An 8,622-nucleotide genomic window follows, 5' to 3' on the forward strand; every position below is an offset into this window, starting at 1 on the left:
TCTTGATTTTGAACCATGTAATAGCTAGTTATTTTTTATGCATCTTTTTAAAAATGCTTTTTTTTACATTTTATATTGATTTGCATACAAAATTCCTTAGTGCGTTTCATTCATGTATTTCTTCATTCCCATTGTTTTTCAAATGATCATTCCCATACATTGCATTTTATTGCTTTAATCAGTTGCAGGCTGTAGATGTTGGAAGGTGTGGTATCTAAGGTTTACCACTGAAAATGTCTTTCCTGGCCAATGACTAACTGTTTACTTTGTGATGAAGTATTTATTGTATTAAGGGGAGAAGATTAGGATGGCATACAGGCTCCATTCTCCTAGATGCCTATACAGGCTCATGGGACCTTAGGGCTAGCTCTCTTTTTGGGATGCCTGCCTTCAGCTGATGTTCTGCAGTGCACACCAGTCTCTGCAAAATCGGGCCGCATATCTACAGTTACATGAGCCTGATGGATCAGAGTCTCTAGAATACCTTCCAGCAAGCCTCTGAACCCAAGGAACATAGAAAAGCTAGGGAACTGAGCAAAGGAACGGCTGCTGATGTCAGAAAGCATGGTGTTATACAGAAAATCAAGCCTTTGGGACCTTTGACTTGACATTTCTTGTAACTGGTCTGCTCTTAATCTTAGCATAATAAATTATGAAAACACTAGAAATTCTACATTTCTCCATCTTTGGATTTAGTTGATGAATAAATTTGAACAACAATTGTGTTAACAAGTACATCACTATTACCCCATCACAGAAAATATTTTAGTTCAGAATAGATCTTGAAATATTCTTTTTGATGATGAATGTGACAACATTCCTCTTTGTCACTGGTGACATAGCAGATCATGTTGTGATTGGGAAGTGCTGTTGCATTAAGTATGACTCATAGTGATCCTATGAACAAGAGATCTGAACCCTGTTTATCCTCATAGTCTCTGATGTACTTGAGTACATTGCTGCAGTCACGGTGTCAATCCATCTCATTGAGGGTTTTCTTCTCTTTGGCTGGACCTCCATCTTTCCAAGAATGGTGTCCCTTTCTAAGGAATAGCTTCTCCTAACAATATGCCCAAAGTATATGAGACGAAGCTTCAGTATCCTTGCTTCTTAGGAGCATTCTGGTTTCACTTTCTCTAAGACATTTATGTTTGTTCTTTTGGATGTCCATGGAATTATTCTCATTTAACTCCACAACTTAAAATCATCAATTCTTCTATCATACTTAATTATTATCCAGCTCTTAGATGCACAGCAGTTGATTGTAAAGACCTTGACTTGAATCAGGTGCTCCTTTGTCCTTTAAACTGACTTCATGGAATTATTGCTCCTCTTTGGTGAGATCCTTGACAGTAATCTTTCCCAATGCAATGCATCTCCTGATCTCCTGACTGCTGGTACCAAGGGTGTTGACTATAGATCCAAGTAAAATGAAATCAATGACACCTTCAATCTTTTTTTCCCATCTATCATCATGCTGACTATTGATTCAGTGGTGAGGATTTTTGTCTTCTTGATTTGAGATACCCCAGGAATATATGTAAAACCAATTGACATATTTTTCCAAAGTAAAGATGAAGCCTTGGATGTAGTACACCATATGATTTCCAAGTAAAATTGGCCAAGTACAAGTTAATTTTTGCCCACTAGCCTAGGATGTTAATCCTTATATATTTCATTTCATTCTTGAAAACTCATAATTTTCTTAGATTCATTCTTTGTATATTCCATGTTCTAATTGTTATAGTTATTTGTGTGTTTTTCTCATTTTGAGTAATGTGACAGAAGCAGATGAAGAACCTTCATTGACTTAAAGTTTAACTCCATCCACGTCATATTTATATCTAATATGAATGTGCTCTCAAATTTGGATCTGAGACTAACTCTGGACTTTTTAAATCTGTGAACACTTTCACACTGATTCTTACTCAGTACCTGGGTAGTCTTTTATTTAGTTTCACACAAAAGCAATAGATTAATGAATACTTACTCTGGCCAACCCACTCTACGAGCTTATCAAAGCAGAAGATTCTTAGATATTTGCAAGGATAGTAGTGGACAAGACAGGATAATAGCAAAGACTAGTTGTTGTTTGTTAATTTTGACTACCTTCAAGTTGAGCATGACTCATAGTGACGCTATGAACAAAAGGCCTGAAGACCCTCTACAAGTATTGCCATTTATCAAAGTTCACAGAGTTTCTGGAGGGATGTTATTTAGGAATTGGATGCCACTCCTGTTTACTAGGAAGGAAAGTAGGAAAATTCACATATGTTTTGAGAGAGTTCTATGAATGTAAAACTAAATGCAATTCAAAATAATGTCATTTCCTTCACTGACAAACAGGGCTTCAAAACAGACACTGATCATGGTAAGTTAGACTTTTAGTTTAGAACAAACACCAGTTTAGCTGCATTGTTATTGTACTGAATTAGCTGTAAAATGAAAAGTAAGATGATATCACGACAATGTATGTTGCCTTTGTAAAATGGTTGGAAATAAGACTTGTGCAAATGATTACCATAGTGTAGACTCTCCTACTTTACGCTTGTAAAAAAGAATAATGAAAAAGAGCTCAATGTATTGTGGTCCCCACATGCCTGAGCAAGGAGTAGAAGCTCAGCAGGCACAGAGAGAACCTAAGCACGAGAAACTCCTTTGGAGGAGGTTATGAGGTCAACATTTGCTATTTAATACAGTTGCCTTAACTATAGAACTTGGTTTGGGAGTTCCCCAAAGAAATTTCCAAAATAACCCTCCTGTTACAAATTCTTGCTTTCATTCATTTCTTCATCATCCTAAATATGTAATATTCTTTGTTTGTCTTTAATATCTCTTGATTTTGTCCTTAAAGGGAAAGAAATAATGGAAGTATTATATATCCTGATTTACTACATATATCAAAACCTAGAGAAAGAGTAAATGTGGAGAAAGGCTATGGCTGTGTCTCACACCTTTACTGATTTAAACCGTGCACTGTTCCCTTGTATTGTTTGGACAGTTGCTTCTTGGTCTATTATAGGTACACATAAGTGCAATTAAATGTTCTGAGATTCTTTTTCTTTTTAAAGTTATCTATACTTTGTTATGATCCATATAATCACATTCCATTGCATAGTCAAGAAAACACATAAACACGTTCTTTTTGCATTCTCTTCTTTCAGTCAAGATCTATGCGACATCTGCCATGATAACCCTCCTGGTATAGCCTCTTCTGAATTCAACTACAATTTCTGGCAGCGCCTTGTTGATGCACTGTTGCAAGTATTTTAAAAGTAATTTTATCAAACTTTTACTTGCATGTGATATTAATGATATTGTTCAATCTGAATGAACAGTCTGCATTCTGAGAAAATAATTCAAGAATCTGGACTAAATGAAGAAGAATGTGACATCAGGTTTAGTGGAAGACGCATCAACAACCTGTATTATGCAGATGACAAAACCTTGCTTTCAGAAAGTGAAGCATTGAGGCACTTTGACTGCAGCTTTCAATTTAAATTACATCTCAACATAAAGAAAAGAAAAATCCTCACCACTGGACCAATAAGCAACATCATGATAGATGGACAAAAGATTGAAGTTGTCAACGATTTCATTTTACTTGGATCAACAATGAACACTCAGGGTGGCAGCAGTCAAGAAATTAAAGGGTGTGCTGTATTATGAAAATCTACTGTCACGGACTTCTTTCAAGTGCCAAAGAGCTAAGTTATCAGATTCAACACTAAGTTGTTGCTGACACAAGCCATGCTATTTTTCAATTACTTTGTTTGCAAGTTGGATAATGAATAATGAAAACTGATGAATAGATGTCTTTGAATTGTGGTACTGCTGAAGTGTATTGATCATCCATCAATAAGAAAAAACAAATCTGGCTTGGAGAAAGTGTAACCCGAGTGCTCCTTAGAGGCAAGGATGGTGAAACATACTTTGCGCATGTTATAAAGAAGGGCCAGTCCTTGGGAAAAACCATTTTGCTGGGTAAGGCAGTGAAAGAGAAGTCCCTTAAGTAGGTGTATTGACACAGTGACTCACGCATGTGAGAGATCATGGGGATGGTGCAGGATAGGGCAAGGTTCAGATATGTTGGTCCTAAAATCCCTATGATTCATAGTTCAATTGTTGGTACCTAACCACCACAACAACATCAATACTTGGCAAGATAGAGTGTAAAGAAACAGCTGGACTTTGAAGAGCTCATGTGTTTGACTGACTTACTTGGGGCACTTCTAATTATTTAGAAGGAATTTTTCCATTATGTTGGCTGTTGATCTTTTTGAAATACCTCATTGTTATTTAGTTGGAACAGAATCACAGCTGACTCTCAAGTGGGTTCTTAAAGGCTCTAAATTACACAGGACAAAAATACCACTTTTCTTCCTCAGCAGCTGGTGGATTTGAATTGCCTGCTTTTGAGTTGTCATTGCAACTCCTTAATAGCTAGGCCACCAGAGCTGCACTGGCACTGGTTTAGTACTTCACACATCCACTAAAGCATAAAAATGCTTAAAGGAAAACCACAGTAGAGCCCTGACACCTCAAAGCAAACACTGTAATGTCATTTCCCCAAATACAAGGGAGCATTGTTTAATTTTTACTTTATAGGCATCAATTTCAAATTAAGCTGAAAACAATTGTTGGTTAATGGTGATTTTTATTTATTCAGATTTAATTATCTCTCTGGAAGATGGTTGTTTCTGAAGTCATTCTAGTAATGCTATTGTGAGATTACAGAAGGGGTGATTGTTACTACTATAGGATGTTGGAAGGTACTTTTAAGCATTACTTTTAACTAGAACTAGTTATTAGTTTGTTTAATATACATTTTATACTAAGCTTTGTGATCTTAAATACTGAATAATCTCAGCTCATGCCAATGACACCTCTAGACAACTAAGTGCTTCTTCTTGTAACAGAAGCCATTGCACAGTATCTTTACTGATAGCTGTCAACAAGTTGCTCCTCTGTCAGTGTTGTTGTTATGTACTAGCCAGTCAACAGTGTCTGATAGCTACTCTTTGAGCAATAGCTTTGAGTCTTACCTTCCTTATCCAGGGCCAATCTCAGGTTCTCTGACATACCTATCCCTGTTACCTGAGTTACTCTGTCAATCCATCTCAGCCTGGGTCTTCCTTTCCTGCACTGACTCTCCACCCTTCCCAGCACGATGTCCTTCTCCAAGGACTGGTCCTCCCTGGCAGAATGCCCAAAGTATGTAAGACAGAGCTTCAAAATCTTTGCCTCCAAAACAACAACTTGATTTCATCCAATTTTTGTGTAGAAATACTAATGTATCCTAAAGTTTTGTTAGGACGTTTCATTAAAGAGTCAAGTCACTTTGAGAAAACATACTTTCCTTATGGCAGATTTAACTTATTTCAACTCATTTGTCACTTTTTATTATTTTCTATTTTCCTAGTACTGTGCGTGATGATAGAAACAGAAAAAAAATGACGATACATAAAATGCAGGTCTTTCAGTTCAATGATTCTCAATAATATATGCCAAGGAACCATAAAAAGGCTTTGTTAAAAATATGCATTTTCCTAAGCTCATTGAGTTTCAGGATTTTTTTTTAACCAGCAAAATGTGGATAAAAATCTTAACTCTTCAAGTTATTAGGAAGCTTAGATTTGTCAAAAGCACTCAGCAATTCGGCTTATCTGGGGTAGAAACTTATTTGATAGTTTCTGTGTTAGTATTAACAAGTTTTCAAAACTAGCTTTATTCCTTTGGTGTAATCTGATTTGTAAATGTTCAAAGGAGGAGTCTGGGGATAATTGAGGAGTTTAGGAGGAATTAGTTTCTGATGAAAGACAGAAATAATTCAGCATTTACAACTGCATAAAACTAAAACGTTTAGAGTGGTGGTCAAAAAAGACATGGCTGAAAGGCATAAAGAAGAAGAGGACACTGTGGACTGAAATGCAGAATGAGATAATTGGGATGTTTGATGTAACCAGACAAAGGAAAGGACATTACAACAGTGTTCCTAATGAATAGCAGGGGGGATTACTGGTCACTCCAATTAAAAAAATAATAAAAAGCCATTTCAACATGCTGTTTTCTTTTTATTTGTAAAAAAAAAAAAACCACACACAATAAAAACACTGACAGAAGATTTTTTCTAAAGAGAAAAAAAAAGTGATTGTTAAAGAGCCATCTATGCATGCCATCAGTTTAATGTCTGGAGTGGGGATGTGGGAATATGGATCCTGGTATTATTATTTTAATATTATTATTACTATATGTCAAGCATTTTGAATATAGTAGTATATCTATTTTTTTCAAAATATTTTGGTGGCCTTATGAATTAATAAAATAATTAAACCATTAGTTTTTATTCACTGCACTATTATTTTTGGTCCTTTATACAAAATATTTGAATAAGAGGTTTCTTTTTTTTTTTTAATTTCATTAGTGTACATTTATTTTTGGAGTAAATAAAGAGAAATAAGATGGAATAAGAAAAGGATACTTAAAAGTTACAAAGTTTACTGCTCTGGGACTCCACTATTTTTATAAAATGAAGTGTATGTTGAAACAATGAAGTGGATGGAAATCATTAAAAGATTTCCTGGAAAAAAATAATCTCTTTTGATGAATTGCGTATGCAAGACTTGGATACAAACGTTAAAGACCAGATATTCTTTCAGTTGCAAGTGGAAAAACTCATGTGATCCTAACCATCCTGGAAAACTTTGAATTATATACCAGTAGAGTGTGAGCTAATTAAAAACTGTCAAGAAATCAGTCAGAAAGCCTTTGCACAAACACTTTCCAAACTTCAGTCAAGATAGAAACCCCTACCTTAATAAAATACTAACAATGAAAGACTGTCCCAAGACTTAGCTTTTCCTTTCACTTTATAGAAACGGGGCTTGGGGACTGGAGTCTCCCTATGCTCTGGAAGCCAGCTGGCTAAGCGGGCCGAATGGCTGGCATCTCCATGGTGGCTTCTTTTGGTGGCAATCAGGTAAGGGAAGTTTCTGGGTCTTTCACGTTGTGTATTACTGTTCATTTTGTCATTCAAAGGTGGATAGGTGGCCCTGACCCTTAGAGTAAGGGTACGTAAGGGTGGGGTCGAGCCTGCGGAGTCTGCTCCAGGCTCTAGCTTAAAATCCTTCATGAGGCTTGGGGACTGGAGTCTCTCTACACTCTGGAAGTCACCCAGCTAAGCAGGTGGGATGGCTGGCCTCTCCATGGCGGCTCCTTTTGGTGGCAGTCCGGCCTGCAACCCTTGGGCATGCTTTTAATTGGTTTTGGTGAAACATTCTTCTAGGTCGTGTAACCCTGGTCTGTCCACTTGTTGTACAGAGGTAACTTGTGGTTGCTGTGAAGCTGAACACTGTGACAGTGATGTGTCAAATATGATATGGTTACCCATGGTGGACAGTGTTTGGTGGAGCTCCCGATTAAAATAAGCTTGGAAGCAGGAGTGGCATCCACTTCCACAATAGCTTGCCTCCGGAAACCCTATGAACCTGGAAAAAGGATGAAAGTTATACAGGAGGTGTCCAGGATTTTCGTTCATAGGGTTGCTATGAGTTGCCTGCGACTCTATGGCACTTAACAACAACTATAGAAATGTGATCTCCTTTTGAACTTCTACCAGTTTCTACCAGAAATGATTCTCTTAATAGAGAATGTGGCTGTGCCTGACTGCCTGACTAGAGCATAATAACCTTTAATTAATTCTACACTGGGTCTACTGATTTGTTTAATTTTAATGTGACAATTCTTAGCCTCCACTTGTTAATGACCATACTACTCAGGCAGTGTTTTACTGAAATCAAAGAACCTGTATTATCCCCATGACAAAGCACTCACAGAGCAGCAGTATCACTGAGCAGCTTTTCTTGTTAAAAGCGGAATAGAATATAAAATCTTCAGTGTTCTATCAGAAGGAGATCCAGAGACAGCATTTCTGAGTTGAAAGTCTTAGTTCATTCTGGACAACTAAGCCAATTGTAGGGAACACTGGTAGACTGTTCTTGTCAGGTGCCATCTAGTCAAATACATCTAGTGACTTTAATGAACAACAGACCTGAACCCTGTCCTATCTTGTGCCAACTTCACAATCTCTGACACATTCAAGAACATTTCTGTGGTCACCATGTGAATCTACCAGGTTGAGGGTCTCCTTTGCCTTCGCTGTTGCCTTACCTTTCCAAGCATGATGTCCTTCTCTAAGAAATAATATCTCCTAACAACAAAGTATGTAAGACAAAGCTTTGCCAAACTTGTCTCCAAGGAGTACTCAGCTGCACCTTCCCCAAGACATATGTGTTTGTTCCCTTGCTAGTCCACAGCAGAATCAGCATTCCAAATCAGGAAAGAACTTCTACTTCTTTTCACTCAAGTGAAAGTCCTGACCTATTGACTCCCACAATGCCTTGTTGATTCTCTTTGGCGTACAGCAGGCAAGCAGTGGCAAGGAAGAAGGATCTTCCAGCCTTCTCCACTTCTGGCCCTTAGAGCAAGCGAGGAGCTTGGGTATACTAGCTCCAGCTGTCACAGTACCCTCGCCTGGAACATTATCCTGCCATGTTAGCTGTCTACCTCAAACAGAAGAGCAGAGGCACAAAGCCACAGGAAGATGGTTCAAGATCCAAAACT

This window comes from Elephantulus edwardii, unplaced genomic scaffold (genome assembly GCF_000299155.1).
Source record: "Elephantulus edwardii isolate Elephantulus edwardi_28Jun2011 unplaced genomic scaffold, EleEdw1.0 scaffold00002, whole genome shotgun sequence".
NCBI classification, from domain to species: Eukaryota; Metazoa; Chordata; class Mammalia; order Macroscelidea; family Macroscelididae; genus Elephantulus; species Elephantulus edwardii.